This window comes from Cololabis saira, chromosome 3, assembly GCF_033807715.1.
Source record: "Cololabis saira isolate AMF1-May2022 chromosome 3, fColSai1.1, whole genome shotgun sequence".
Lineage (NCBI taxonomy): Eukaryota > Metazoa > Chordata > Actinopteri > Beloniformes > Belonidae > Cololabis > Cololabis saira.
Window position 1 is genome coordinate 46,012,489 of NC_084589.1, and position 15,050 is coordinate 46,027,538.

Here is a 15,050-nt window from a genome sequence, read left to right on the forward strand (position 1 = left end):
ACCAGGTCACCAGCTGGTCCACCTCCCACCTGTAGGTGGACTCATCACCATCAGAGATGAGTCCAATGAGGGTGGTGTCGTCCGCAAACTTCAGGAGCTTGACGGACTGATGACTGGAGGTGCAGCTGTTTGTGTACAGGGAGAAGAGTAGAGGGGAGAGAACGCAGCCTTGAGGGGATCCGGTGCTGATGGTCCGCGGGTCAGAGACATGTTTCCCCAGCTTCACCCACTGCTTCCTGTCAGACAGGAAGTCAGTGATCCACCTGCAGGTGGAGTCAGGCACGTTCAGCTGGGAGAGCTTGTTCTGGAGCAGAGATGGGATGATCGTATTAAAGGCAGAGCTGAAATCCACGAACAGGATCCTGGCGTAGGTTCCTGTGGAGTCCAGGTGCTGGAGGATGAAGTGCAGGGCCATGTTTACAGCATCGTCTACAGACCTGTTGGCTCTGTAGGCGAACTGCAGGGGATCCAGTAGTGGGTCGGTGGTTTTTTTGAGGTGTGGCAGCACAAGGCGCTCAAAAGACTTCATGACCACAGAGGTCAGGGCGACGGGTCTGTAGTCGTTAAGTCCTGTGGTCCTTGGTTTTTTGGGGACAGGTATGATGGTGGAGGTTTTGAAGCAGGCTGGCACATGGCATGTCTCCAGGGAGGTGTTAAAGATGTCCGTGAACACCGGAGACAGCTGATCGGCACAGTGCTTCAGGGTGGATGGGGAGACAGAGTCCGGTCCTGCTGCTTTGCGGGGGTTCAGTTTTTTGAATATTTTATTAACGTCCCTCTCCAGGATAGAGAGGGGCGTCGCAGTGGTGTGGGGGGTGGAGGATGGGGCCTCTGGGGTGTGAAGTGGTGAAGATGCTCCAGCCCCTGCTGGGGAGGGGGGGGGCTGTTGGAGGAATGGAACTGGGGAATGTGAGTGCAGTCCGGGGGGATGGTGTCAGGACTGTCCCTTTGTCTTTCAAAGCGACAGTAGAACTGGTTCAGGTCGTTGGCTAGGCGTCGGTCGTTGATGGAGGGGGGGGCTCTGGGTTTGTAGTTAGTAATCTGTCTCAGTCCCTTCCAGACTGAGCTGGCGTTGTTATCTGAGAACTGTTGGCGTAGTTTCTCAGAGTACAGACGTTTAGCTGCTCTCACCTCCTTGCTAAACGTGTACTTTGCCTTTTTGAGCCTGTCCTTGTCGCCACTCCTGAACGCTTCCTCCTTCTGCAGCCGCAACCTTCTGAGCTTAGAAGAAAACCAGGGTTTGTCATTGTTATAAACAACCCTGGTTCGTGTTGGAATACAACTGTCCTCACAGAAGCTGATGTAAGATGTAACAGCCTCTGTGAGCTCGTCCAGGCTGCTGGAAGAAGTCCTGAAAACATCCCAGTCAGTAGAGTCCAAACATGCCTGAAGATCCTCCGTAGCTTTCCTGGTCCACTGCTTTGAAGTCCTCACAGCAGGTTTGCAGAGCTTTAATTTCTGCTTGTATGCTGGAATCAGGTGGACCATCAGGTGGTCAGAGTGTCCCAGTGCAGCTCGGGGGACGGCATGATAGGCTCTGCTCACTGTAGAGTAACAGTGATCCAAAATGTTTCCCTCTCTGGTCGGGCATTTAATTAGCTGTCTATATTTAGGGAGTTCGTGGCTGAGGTTACCTTTGTTAAAGTCACCGAGGACAGTAACTAAGGAGTCCGGGTTTGTCCGCTCCGCGTTCAGTATCTGGTCGGCGAGCACGCGCTGAGCGTCCTGCACGTGGGCCTGCAGTGTGATGTAAACGCCGACCAGGATGAATGAGGAGAACTCACGGGGAGAGTAGAAGGGTTTGCAGTTTATAATAAAAAATTCCAGATCGGGAGAACAGTGTTGCTGGATCACTGTCACATCTTTGCACCAGCCGTTGTTGATGTAAAAGCAGATTCCTCCACCTTTCTTTTTTCCGGAGAGCTGCGCGTCTCTGTCGGCTCTGAAAAGTTGGAAGCCTGCCAGCTGCAGCGCAGAGTCCGGGATGAGACCACACAGCCACGTCTCCGTGAAGTAGAGAACGGAGGATGAGGAGAGGTCTCTGTTCTTCCCCACTAGTAGTTGAAGTTCATCCATTTTATTGCAAAGTGATCGCACATTGGAGAGAAATATGCCAGGTAAAGGTGTGCGGCGTCCGCGCCGGCGGAGACGCACGAGCGCGCCCGTTTACCTCTCTTCCTGCGCTTCACCGCGTGAACAAAGGTGATCGCACCTTTGACTAGAATGTCCAATAATTCCACTGATGGAAGGAGAAAAGTGGGAAATAAATCCGCTGGAGTTGTTCTTCTGATGTTCATCAGCTCTTCTCTGGTGAAAGAGCATCGGGAGTCGTAGCAGAAAGCTGCATTATTAAATAAAAAGAGACAAAGTAACACGCACCAAATCACCGCGGCTGCCATCCTCTCCGGCGCCGGACATTTTAAATCAGGCTTTAGAGGGGGGACATATCGGAGAACAACCAGAAGATTATAGAGTGGATTAAAAATAAAAGTTAAGCACTGAGCTACATGTGTCTCCCGTCTGGGCCATTGCAGACTCATTGCCTGAGCATGATGTTACTAAAACCAAATATACCCGCCGCCCAGAGCCGTCTGGGAGTTTTGCGAGGCCCTGTGCGAAATCGCTTGGGGGGGCCCCTCGCGCGTGAGCGTAGCGAGCGCGCGCGAAATTTTTGTTTTTTTTGGGTCGGATCGGGTGTCTAAATGCGCAATTTTAACTCTCCAATTAGCAAAATACTGGATACCTTCCCCTGCCTCATCATCATTTGACTTGCCTCGACGCGGGGCCCCACGGCTGCTTGAGACACGGTAGGATTGGTGATTTTTCTAACAAATTTATCAAACGAGCCTTTCAGAGAGGCATTAAACTCTTCCATTTTCTTTAGTTTTTTTCTTTTTTCATCCCCTGATGGAAATTTCCTGATTCTGTCTCGTTCTCTCGACATTGTGTGACAGTTTGTTCCAACTCCACCCGTCTGGATCAGAGCAGCTTGTGTCAATGCGCTTGGTCTGACACAGTTGTATTGAACAACAGACACGCGCATCATTGCACATATTTATTGATATGCACAGACTAGTACACATTTAGGTCTGTAATGGAATGTGACTGTTGTTATTTATAAGGGAAAAAACGAAAAAAAAAACGAAAAAAAAAAAATATATATATTTTTTTTTTTTTTTTTTCAAAAACGGCCCATAGCGCGAGGCCCCTTGGGGCGCGAGGCCCCGTGCGATCGCACGGTTCGCACACCCCTTGCGGCGGCTCTGCCGCCGCCTCTTTCTTCTAACTTTATGTGCGCGCCGCGGCGGCAGCGAGTTGTGTTGCATTAAATATGGTCCGGGCGTAATACCTGCTTTGAGCTGGTGAAATTAAACGGAAAAAAATAAATAAATAAATAAATAGATCCCTCAACTCATTCCCTTTCACACTCATTGGCCTGCAAATATGGGGGTTCATTGAGGCACTCCTTCCACGTTTAACGTGTAAAAAAAAAAAAAAAAACACTGGCAAATTTACTGGTCGCACGTGTGCGAGTGGACATGAAATTCAGTCGCACATACTCAAATTTTGGTCGCAAAATGCGAGCATTTGGTCGCAGTCTGGAGCCCTGATCATCCGTCTCTCTGTTGCTGCATTTTCCAGAGCGGGCAGCGAGACCTCAAACGCCATAAAACAGTTGAGATGTTAATTTATTTTATTTTGAACATTTCACACTTCAGCATAAAAACTGTTACTTGAATTGAACTGAAAAAAAGTTTAGTGAACTAATTAGTATTCTGAGTTGTGGAGATTAATGATATGAATACATTTTACTGAATGCCTAAAACCTAAGTAGAATGTAAGATAAAAGTATAAGAATTTGAATAAATGCAATGTCAAAATCTTTAAGATCTAAAATTAGATTTCTATAAAAGACAATAAAAAATCATGACCTCAGTTTTTATTTTCCTTAATCCTTTTATGATTCTATACATTTACCGTAATGCTAAATAAAAAAATTAGACCAGTATCTACTTTAAACATATACTGGATTTTTTTATTTTTTTTAACCACACAGTTGCAATAAATAATGGGAGAGGGACATGAATTATTTCATGAATAAGGACTAAAAATAACGTGAAAGGTATTTGGAATATATTGAACGATGCCATTAGGAAAAGTTCAAGACAGACTAATTATCCACAATATTTAACCAATAACGATGAAGTCATTAATGATATGAATGAGGTGGTTAATCATTTTAACAGGTATTTTGTGAGTGTTGGACCAAAGCTGGCAGAAAAATGTGTGATCCTGGATCAGCTGATGGATGGAAGGAAACATGAATAAGTAGAAATCCAGATTCAATGTTTCTCACAGCTGTGGAGGAGAGAGAAATCATAGATATTGTAAGTAAATGTAAAAACAAGGTGTCAACTGACTGTGGTGATATGACAATAGTCAAAAAGGTTATTGATGGATTGTTAACTGACATACAGCTGTAATCAGTCGCTCAGAACTGGGACATTTCCAAAAAAAGAATGAAAACTGCAAAAGTCATCCCACTGTACAGAACTGGAGACAGACACCAATTCACTAATTACAGGCCTGATTCTTTACTCCCAACATTTTCTAAGATCGTAGAAAAAGTATTTATTTACAGGTTGGACAAATTAATGCCAATCAAAAGGCCACGCCCCTAATTACGCATTAAACTTCTTGCTTTATATAATTCCAACCTGCCACAATACGAGGAAAAAGAGGCTTCAAACCCCTGCAGAAAACCTGTGGGTGATTCATGCATGAATGAACCGTCATTCTGAGTTTGGGGGTTAGTTTGGGATCTTTATTCCCTCTAGTGGTTAAATGTTGGAAACTGCAGCTTTAAATGAGTCTTGTATATCTATATATTTCACACCAAAATCATGTTAATTGATCCTCATTTCCTTCCCTGTGTTCCCTCTGGTCGTACCATCCGAAGTTTACCTTCCCTCTGACTTAACTTACTTTTTTATTTTAATGCCAAACGGTGACTCATGAGTCCTGCATGTGCACGTCAATAATAAATCCACCGACTGGAAGCGCTGAACTAAACTAAGTTGGATGTTTAAATGTTTTAATGTCTCAAAGACTTACCATGTGTATTATTTTGAAGCCCATTGCAATAAAAGTTTCTTAACAACATAAATGTTTTATGACAAATAATAAAGTACACATGAATTAAAAAATATTTTTCTTTTATTTATTGATATTAACAATCAGAAGCTTATCATATAAATTGCGTCAGCTCTCCTTGTGTCGGAAAAACTAAAACTCTAAACCAGGGGTCTGCCACCCAAAATGTTGAAAGAGTCATATTGGACTAAAAACACAAAAAACAAATATGTCTGGAGCCGCAAAAAATGAAAAGTCTTTTATAAGCCTTAGAATGAAGGCAACACATGCTGTATGTATCTATATATTATTGTTGGACCCCAGGAAGAACTGAGGCAGCAACTAATGGGGATCTGAATTAAATAAATTAATAAATTAGTTATAACTGATAGATTTTTTTTTTCATTATGTACTTCGAGAAAAAAGTCAAAATGTTGAGAGAAAAGTCGAAATGCCAAGAAAAAAGTCAAAATTTCGAGAAAAAAGTCGAAATGTCGAGAAAAAAAGTTGAAATGTCGAGATTAAAAGGGAAAGGAAAAAGGAAGAAAAAAAGAGAAAAAATGGAAAAAGAACAAAAATAAGAAGGAAAAAAAGAGAAAAAGAGAAAAAATGGGAAAAGAACAAAAAAAAAGGAAAAAAAGGCAAAAAGAAGAAAAAAAGGCAGAAAGAAAAAAAAGGAAAAAAAAGGTCAAACATTTTTGAAAAAGCTCCAGGAGCCACTAGGCGGCGCTAGGGGGCCGCGGGTTGCCGAACCCTGGTCTAAACCTTCTTGCTTGTGTTGTTTTCTCAGATGTAAATCACTTTGGATAAAAGCGTCTGCTAAATGACAGAAGTAGTAGTAAACCAGTGATGAAAAGAATGTTGTATGCATTTTGTTCTAATTACTTTCGTTGGTAAATGAAATACTTACTGTAACTGCGAGAAGGAACTATCCGTAGAACCGTGAGTTCTACCGGAACTCCAGATTGTAACACCTGGCGGAAGGTCGGAAGTTTGGAGCGAACGGAACACGTGAGCAGTGATTCCTTTGAGGAGGACGGTTGTGTTGTTTCCTTTCTTTTTCCTCTTCAACAATGTCTAAGGTGAATCATCTGAGAGAGTTTATCGGTCAGCGACTAACAGCAGCTGCTGTAGAAATATTTTCAGTGTTTGAAAAAAGCATCTTGGAGTATGAAGAAGAGCTCGACCGTCAGCGCAGACTGTTGGACCTCGCCTGGAAACCTGAAATCAGACTCCACAGAGTCGGTACGTAACCCTGGAAAGTTGAATGAATGAACACATGAGTATGACTCCTACAAGATCCCTTTGTTTCCAGTTAAAAGCCGTGGTGATGAAGCAAACGAACTAAATGGGAAACTCCCCAGCTCAAGCAGCTGCTGATGTGGGATTCGGAAACATCCCGAACTAACTTGTTGTTCTGTTTACTTGGTGCTGCCTTTCATGCTCCATTCACACTCTGGACCAGACTCATATTTCACACTTTACACTTAATCCTTTATTCTGTAGAAAAGATATAGATCACCGTTTTTTTAGATTCATTTATTCATCACAGTATAAAAACAGAACAAGTAACATACAAATGTAAAAGAGAGATTGGTAATGTGCTAGGCTGAGGCAAAAAGCCCAAGGGGCTTATACGAGGCCTCTACCTGTAAAATACAGCAAAATATTGTACAAAGATTTAAAATATGCAGAATACATGATTGCAGTCTAAAAACAAAGACAAAGCAAATAAACAGCAGCATGAAATGAATACATGGTTTCTACATGATTAAAGAATAAAATAACAAATCTAGAAATATCATTAGGTAATCTGATCAATTAAATGTGTCCTGAGTTTACGTTTAAAATGATTGAATGAAGTAGAGGTAGACGAGATTGCTGTAGGTGTTCCATAACTGTATCTGATGGAGAACTGACACAAACCAGTACGGAACTTCAGGAGATTTAAATGATTAGCCTGTCTTGTATTAAACTGGTGCATATCACTGTTGAACTGAAAACAATCTTTACATGGCAAAGAAAATGAAAGTGGAAGGAACAATACTTTAAAATAAAATTTCAGGTTTGATATGTATTTAATCCATCGTAGGAACAAAGGGTACTGGAAATTTAACGCAAGTTTATTGAAATGCCAGGCCTTTCATGATGGAATTGAAATCTTAATCTCAGATGTAAAGTGTGATGAATCAATAATATCTTATGTTGCTAAATGGGAATTCTTAAAATTTAAAGTTTGAAAATTTGCTATTAGTTTTGGAAAATCACGTAACAGAAGTAACAAATTATCAGAAATTATTAAAGAAATAAACTCCTACTGCAATAAAATTTTACAGACTGATGAGGATAAACAAAAATGACAAATTTAGCAAATTAAGCTTGATGAAATCTATCTCAGGAGAGCCGAAGGTTCTTATATAAAATCAAGAGCAAAATGGATAGAGGAAGGAGAAAAAAGAACATCATACTTTTGTCGATTAGAAAAAAGAAGACGGGAAAGAAATTCAATCAAATCACTGGTGATTAAAGATCAAACTGTCACAGATCCAGCTGTGATTGCCAGAGAAATAGTTTCCTTCTACAGTAAGTTTTATTCCTCATCTTTCTCTAGAGATGATGCTGACAACTTTTTTTAACTATATCAAAGATCTTATTCCAACTATAGAAAAACAGTTTGCAGATTTATGTGATGCTGATATTTTTTCTGTTGAACTTGACCAGTTAACAGTCAGTACGTGCACATGCAGCGATTCAAGGTGGTTGGAGATCTGATCAGATAATGACATGCAGAAGATTGGATCAACTTGTCTGATTACACATGCTGTTCTGAGATCAGACTGAATCAGATTGAATAAACCACTGTAACCAGAGCATGGCTGACTCCGTGACGCTAGGTGGCGCTGTACCCGAGGTAACCATGGTAACCATTTCAACAAAGAGCCACTTCCGGTTGACCTCCGCTTAACAACAAGCGGAATTCTCCTTCACTCGCCCTTCTTTTCTCCACTCGCACTTCTTTTCTTCCCTAACCCCTAAAAAAGAAGGGGGAGATTTTAGGGCACTTGAGATCTAGGGCACTTGGCATCTAGGGCACTTGGCCCAGGTGCCTGTCCCATTTCTCCTACTCCCCCTCGTTTTCATCCCTAACCTGATCAGGAAGCAGAGAGCCAAAAGCTGTTTTAATTTCAGCTGTAGCGCTGTTAATATGGCACTTTATTAAGTTTTAATATTTTTTCAGGTATAAAGGTAACCTTAAGATCCGCAACCGGGGCTCAGTTTATCCAAATAACGCCTGTTAAGAAATTTGACCCGATGTTTTCGGAGATGAGAAGAGCCGCCGCCCCCGGGGAGCAACCTCAGCTCACAGCCCGAGAAGAGACGTGTCCGCCGGATCAAGCTGCAGCGTCAGCCCCGGGAGAGAAACTCTCTCTGGGACGCTGCTCTGTTGAGAATCACGCCAGCTGAAATAAATCATTTAGGAAGATGTTGGTTTAATAGATGAAATCTAACAGTTGTAGCTACGCCTGTTAAGAAATTTGCTCCGAAATTTAGAGATTTCTGCGTGCCGCATTCCATTTACCTCGGAAATCGGAAGTGGGAACTGGGAATGGCAGCCATCTTGGAATGGTAACTCGGGGGTGGTGAAGACTCTCCCACTTTCCCAGTGGGAAACCCCACTTTGTGGGGCGTTCCAGTTGAAAATTCCGACTGGGGACTGGGAAATCCCCACTTCCGAGGATAAATGGAACGCGGCATTAGGTCCGCGTTAAATAGACGCAGCCTACGGCGTAGGGTACGGCGTATTTTGTTTTTTTTATGCCACAGTTTGCAGATTGATTGTTGATGCGTGGGCTAACGTGTCTGCTGGGATTATTTTGCGAGCTTTTGCAAAAGCGTGCATTTCCGAGGCACCGCACGGCACGGAACGTGACTCTGACAGCGAGGAATTCGGACTGGCACAGCTGATTTAGCGGAGCTCTTTAATGCAGAAACAGAGGATGAGACTTAATGGGTTTGATTAATGTAAAAACTGAAATAAAGTAGCCTACAATCAAACAAAGTTTTGCTCCCGCTGTATTTTTTAAATACGCACACTCCTGTGCTTGTGTGTGTGTGTGTGTGTGTGTGTGTGTGTGTGTGTTCTTGTGTGTGTGCCGTTTCGGTCGGTGCGCCGTGTGTGTTTTAAATACAGAAATATGACACATAACATAAGACTGAGGCTATGCTATGCCTTTTCACACGGCGCCCGTATAGTCGCGAAAATACAGTATTTATATATGAAATGTCAGAATAGGAAATATTTTGACGACACCCCTGAAGCAGTCAAACGACACCCCAGGGAGCTACTACTGAGCAGCGTTGCGTCGTCTCAAAAAAAAAAAAAAAAAGCGTTGCGTGGTCTCCTTTCACTTCCGGGTGAATCCCCACCCGGGGGGAAATTCTCGAACATGCGCAGACTGTAATATCCATGTCTCCGTACACATGGCATTAACAAGGCGGTTGCGACTGGCTTATCTAGGTGCTGCAAGCGGGTTGATGAATCCAGTCTGATCAGATTACTTGACTGACTTAAGGTGTTCACATGCAGTTTAAAAGTCAGTACGATGTGTGCAAATGATCTCCAACCAGTTTGAATCGCTGCATGTGCACGTACTGAGTTTGTCTTTGGACAAATCCCCAGGGAGTGATGGTCTTACTGCAACTTTTTATAAACATTTCTGGGATTTATTAAAGAACCATTCTCTCTTATGTTAAAAGAAGCAACTAACAATATCACATTTCCCTCTAGTACGAAACAAGGAATAATAACTCAAAACCCAAAAATGTTAGAAAATCTTAGACCGATCACCTTATTGAACAATGATTACAAAATTGTAACCCTCATTTATGATAACAGATTAAAAAAGCATTTGCACAAAATCACAAGTGACTCCCAATCTGGCTTTATGAGGGGTAGATCCATTCACAACAATATTCGCTTAATCCTCGATCTTCTAGACCAGGGATATTCAAATGGCGGCCCGCGGGCCACATGCGGCCCGCCAGGAGCTTTTATGTGGCCCCTGGTCATATTTCAAAAAGGGGTTGTTTGTTGAAAAAAAAAAATGTTTGTTTGTTTTTTTTTTTTTTAAATAATAGTGATGCATCGAATGTTCGGCCGAAAATAGTAAAAAAAACACTTTCGGTGTTCGGTGGAATAAGTGGGGAAAATGAAATGCTTGTGCTCAATGCTTAATATAATATTCAAATAAGGAAATCTTGGTGGAAAGTGGTGTTTTGTCATTATGGCGTATTTTATTAAAAGTCGGTCAATATCAACTTCATTAAGTTTGTACAATGCATGGTTTCAAAATGAACTTGCATTTAAAATAATATTTCTTTATCTGAATATTATATTTAACATTCACATTGACTAAATCTGGAGACAATTAATACATAATTCATATGTAAACTAGATATATTCAAATGTATACAAATGTATTATATATACATAACACAGTATACCAACGCAGTAACACAAGAGTACAGTCACAGTGCCACCTAAGGGTCACACAGAGTAATGCACTTGTTTTCAAATATACTACATAGATGAAGGGGAAGACCGAAGGTTCAGGACAAACTTTAAACCTCACAAATACAACCAAACAATCAACACTGGGAAGCACTTTTGACTTGTTAAAATCCTATCTTTTTGTCCCTTTTTGTAATTCCAGAACTCCCACAAGAAAATGTTTGTAAGGTGGAGGAGGACGGGGTTTTCAGTGACCAGCACCTGCATAATCTGGAGAGGAGCTGCAGCCCGGACCAGGAGGAACCAGGGCATCCACAGACTACAGAACTGGAGGAAGACTCCAGCGGTCAGGAGATGAAGCACGAGGACGTAGAGGTGGATGTCTCATTGGTCAATGTCGCTGATGTGAAAGTTGAAAATGGTGAACCAGGACCAAACTGTGTCCAGCTGCTGTTGCACACTTCTCCTGAAGCTCAAAACAAAGATGAGGAAGGGACTGAAAGTTTACGCTCAGACTCCAGTAAAACTGCAGATCCACAGCCAATGAGACGACACGGTGACCACGAAGATGCTGCTGTCCCGTCAGACAGCAGCTGTAAATCAAAGCTGACCAGGACCCACACGGGGAAGAAGGCGTTTTCTTGCAGTACTTGCAGGACAGAGTTCAGTAAAAGTTGTAATTTAATGGATCACATGAATATCCACACTGGCGAAAGGCCATACCTGTGCAACACCTGCGGAAAATCGTTTACTAAATCATCAGATCTTAAACGGCACATAACCACGCACACGGGTGAGAAGCCCTACATCTGCAAAACATGTGGAAAAAGTTACAGGCTACGTTCCAGCATGCTGGCTCACTCGAGGATCCACACGGACGAGAAGCCCTACATTTGCAAAACATGTGGAAAAAGTTACAGGCAACTTTCTAGTGTGGTGATTCACTCGAGGACCCACACCGGTGAAAGGCCGTACCTCTGCAACACCTGCGGAAAAACCTTTACTAAATCATCATCTCTTAAACGGCACATAACCACGCACACGGGCGAGAAGTGATATTTGTGCAAGACGTGCAACAAAGGTTTTAGCCGCAGAATTGATTTGCGGAGTCACATGAAAAATCACCCGGAGGAGAAGTCTGGTGACTCGTGACAAATGAAGCTCATGTTGTCGTCCTCCGGGGGCAGCTGTCCACTCCTGTCTGACCCACAGAAGAAGAACCCGCAGAAGTCCAACCACCACCTCCTATGGCTGATGAGCCTAATCCCCTCCCCACAAGGGTTGCAGGTTCAACCCGGATTTATGCTTCTCCGTCAACTTGACGCAGAGGGAACGATGTGGTTGTGTACTTTTTTCTTTAAAGTTCTGCATTGAGTTTGTTTGAATGCCTGTTCCTTCTTAAAATTGTGTTATTTGTTGCTGTTGGTAACATGCCGTCTCCACGGTGTAAATAAAGAGCTGTTAGTATGTGCTGAAGTTTGAAGTTTTATTTCGTTCATCTACAAAGCCTCTCTCACACGTCCTTTTTCCCGTCTGTTTCTTCTTCACTCACATTCTCTTTGTAAAGTTAATCTGCAGCTCCATGTTGTTAAACTCTCTCCATCTACTCCGTTCAGAGGTTAGTCCAAGTTTGATATATTTACTTGTTCAGTTTTTACAACGTTTCTCTGAAAAACATGAAGAAACTTCAGAGAAACAAGGACAAAAGAAGAAATGCAACCATCAACACGGCTGAAAACTGTAAAAGGCTCTATGCGTTTTAAAATCTGAGCTGCATGTATCAGATTATCGTGATAATTCATGGGACAAACTAAGTCAAAACAATGCAATTCAAATGATTCATGCTGCGTTATTGAAACTGTACAAGCTAAAGTTACAACATATTTGTGTACGTTTTTCATGTTATTTATATAATGAGATTTTAACATTATTGAATCACATGTATAAAATCAAGTTGTACTAGATTTACAACTCGTCTGACACATGATTTATTCTAAAGCTGATGTTGAGATCTGTCTTGAAGCTGCAGATCTGCAGGTTGGAGAGCAGGAAGAAGAGGGAGGATTATCGGGATCAGATTCCAGGAAGAGGACACACTTTGGAATTAACCCTTTTATCATCCATTTACATGTAAATGTCTTTTTACCTCAACTCATGTTTAGTCAGAAATAATGAAAATGTAATTAAGTTTTCATTTTAGATGGATGAATTGTTTTATTGTTTATAATTCTGGAATATTACACTCTCCATATGTAGAAAGAGCAGAGGTGCCCCCTGGTGGTAAGTTATAAAAGCTCAACAGAATCAGAAAAAGGTTTATTGCCAAGTTTGTTAAACATATACAAGGAATTTGTTGTGGTGATTGGTGCGATACAATACAAATATAAAATATAAAAGCAAATATATAAGAGAGAAAATGTAAAAGCAAAACTGTACAATATGAGGTTTTTAAAGTGCCGGATATGAGTCTGTACAAAAGTGATTTAGGATGTGCGTTAATCTAACGCATAGGTCAGGATTGGAATCTTTACGTTAATGTAACGTAGAGTGGGATGGGGGGCAGTCCATGGTAGACGGGGGGGAAGGGGGGACCGGGGCCTTGTTGATGAGGACAGCTGCAGTCGGGAAAAAACTCTTTTTGTGGCGTGAGGTTTTGGTCCTGATGGACCGCAGCCTCCTGCCAGAGGGAAGAGTCTGGAACAGTTTGTGTCCGGGGTGGGAGGGTCTGCTGCAATCTTTCCTGCACGCTTCAGGGTCCTGGAGGCTGCAGGTCCTGGAGAGATGGAAGATTGCAGCCAATCACCTTCTCTGCAGAGTGAATGATACGCTGTAGCTGCTCCTGTCCTTTACAGTGGCAGCAGCTACCAGACGGTGATGGAGGAGGTGAGGATGGACTCAATGATGGAGGAGGTGAGGCTGGACTCAATGATGGAGGAGGTGAGGATGGACTCAATGATGGCTGTGTAGAACTGCACCATCATTTTCTTTGGCAGGTTGAACTTCTTCAGCTGCTGCAAGAACTACATCCTCTGCTGTGCTTTTTTGGTGAGGGAGGTGATGTTCAGCTCCCACTTGAGGTCCTGGGTTATGGTGGTCCCCAGGAAGCGGTAAGACTCCACCGTGTCTGCTGGGGAGTCACACAGGGTGAGGGGGGCAGGTGGGGCTGCGTTCCTCCTGTAGTCCACTATCATCTCCACTGTCTTTAGAGCGTTGAGCTCTAGGTTGTTCCGACCGCACCAGGGGCCTCATGTACTAAGAGTGCGTGGATTTCAACGTGAAACCGTGTGTGGAATTTACACCAATGCAAAAATTCAGATGTACAAAACTGTGCGTACGCCCAAATCCACGCAGGTTGCTCTGTACAAACCAATCGGCATGGATTTGAGCGCACATGCGGGAGCACAACACTCGCCCTGTCTCCTCCATCAAATACATATGTTTGAATATGATAATGAAGATAATTGTCCATTAAAAACCGCTCATCCTATCAAGAAATGTGCAAAATCAGGTAAAACAAATTAAAAAAAAAACAGCTGTGAGCTGGAATAAATAATTTATTTGGGGGCACGTCTTCCGATTTCAGCTGCATTGCATTATGGGTAATGCTGTTCTTTGCTTTGCGTTCCGTGGAGAGTTGTAGTTTTATTATGATCGTAAGGGTTTGTGAATGTTTATGAGCAGCGTTAGTGCGTTACACTCTGCTTTTCTTGTTTGTATTTTAAGAACCGACACCAGAACTTAAGTTGGTGGATGAAAAACGGCTCTTCGTTCAGCTTTATTGTCACGCGTATTATATACTGACGGATTAAGACCAATGTACACGTTTATTGAGTCTTACACATTGTGGATGTCCGCGATGACCTCTCTCATAAGTATAACAATGTGAACAATGAAGCATCACGATCTGATTCCTCTGCTGCAGAAATAAAGACAACTTGTGCCGACGGGATATTTGAGGTGCAAACGTGAGAAATAAAGAGCAAAGTTGCTGTAACTCGGAGTGTTGCATCTTCAGGAGGAGAGACCGGTCTGGGTCCCGGTCCATCACCGGAGAAACACTTTCTGGATCCTGCAGGACCTGCAGCCAGTCTAGAAGATCGAGGATTAAGCGAATATTGTTGTGAATGGATCTACCCCTCATAAAGCCAGATTGGGAGTCACTTGTGATTTTGTGCAAATGCTTTTTTAATCTGTTATCATAAATGAGGGTTACAATTTTGTAATCATTGTTCAATAAGGTGATCGGTCTAAGATTTTCTAACATTTTTGGGTTTTGAGTTATTATTCCTTGTTTCGTACTAGAGGGAAATGTGATATTGTTAGTTGCTTCTTTTAACATAAGAGAGAATGGTTCTTTAATAAATCCCAGATTAAAGCCAGGATCTGGCTTTAATCTCCAGTAGTC

The 15,050-nt window shown here is 42.4% G+C and overlaps 1 protein-coding gene across 2 annotated transcripts in view; it reads left to right on the top strand.

Annotated features, from left to right (window-relative positions):
- Positions 1-15,050, top strand: part of LOC133440386 (NLR family CARD domain-containing protein 3-like) — a 290,643-nt gene that overhangs the window by 212,510 nt on the left and 63,083 nt on the right. The gene's annotated exons all lie outside the window — the stretch shown is intronic.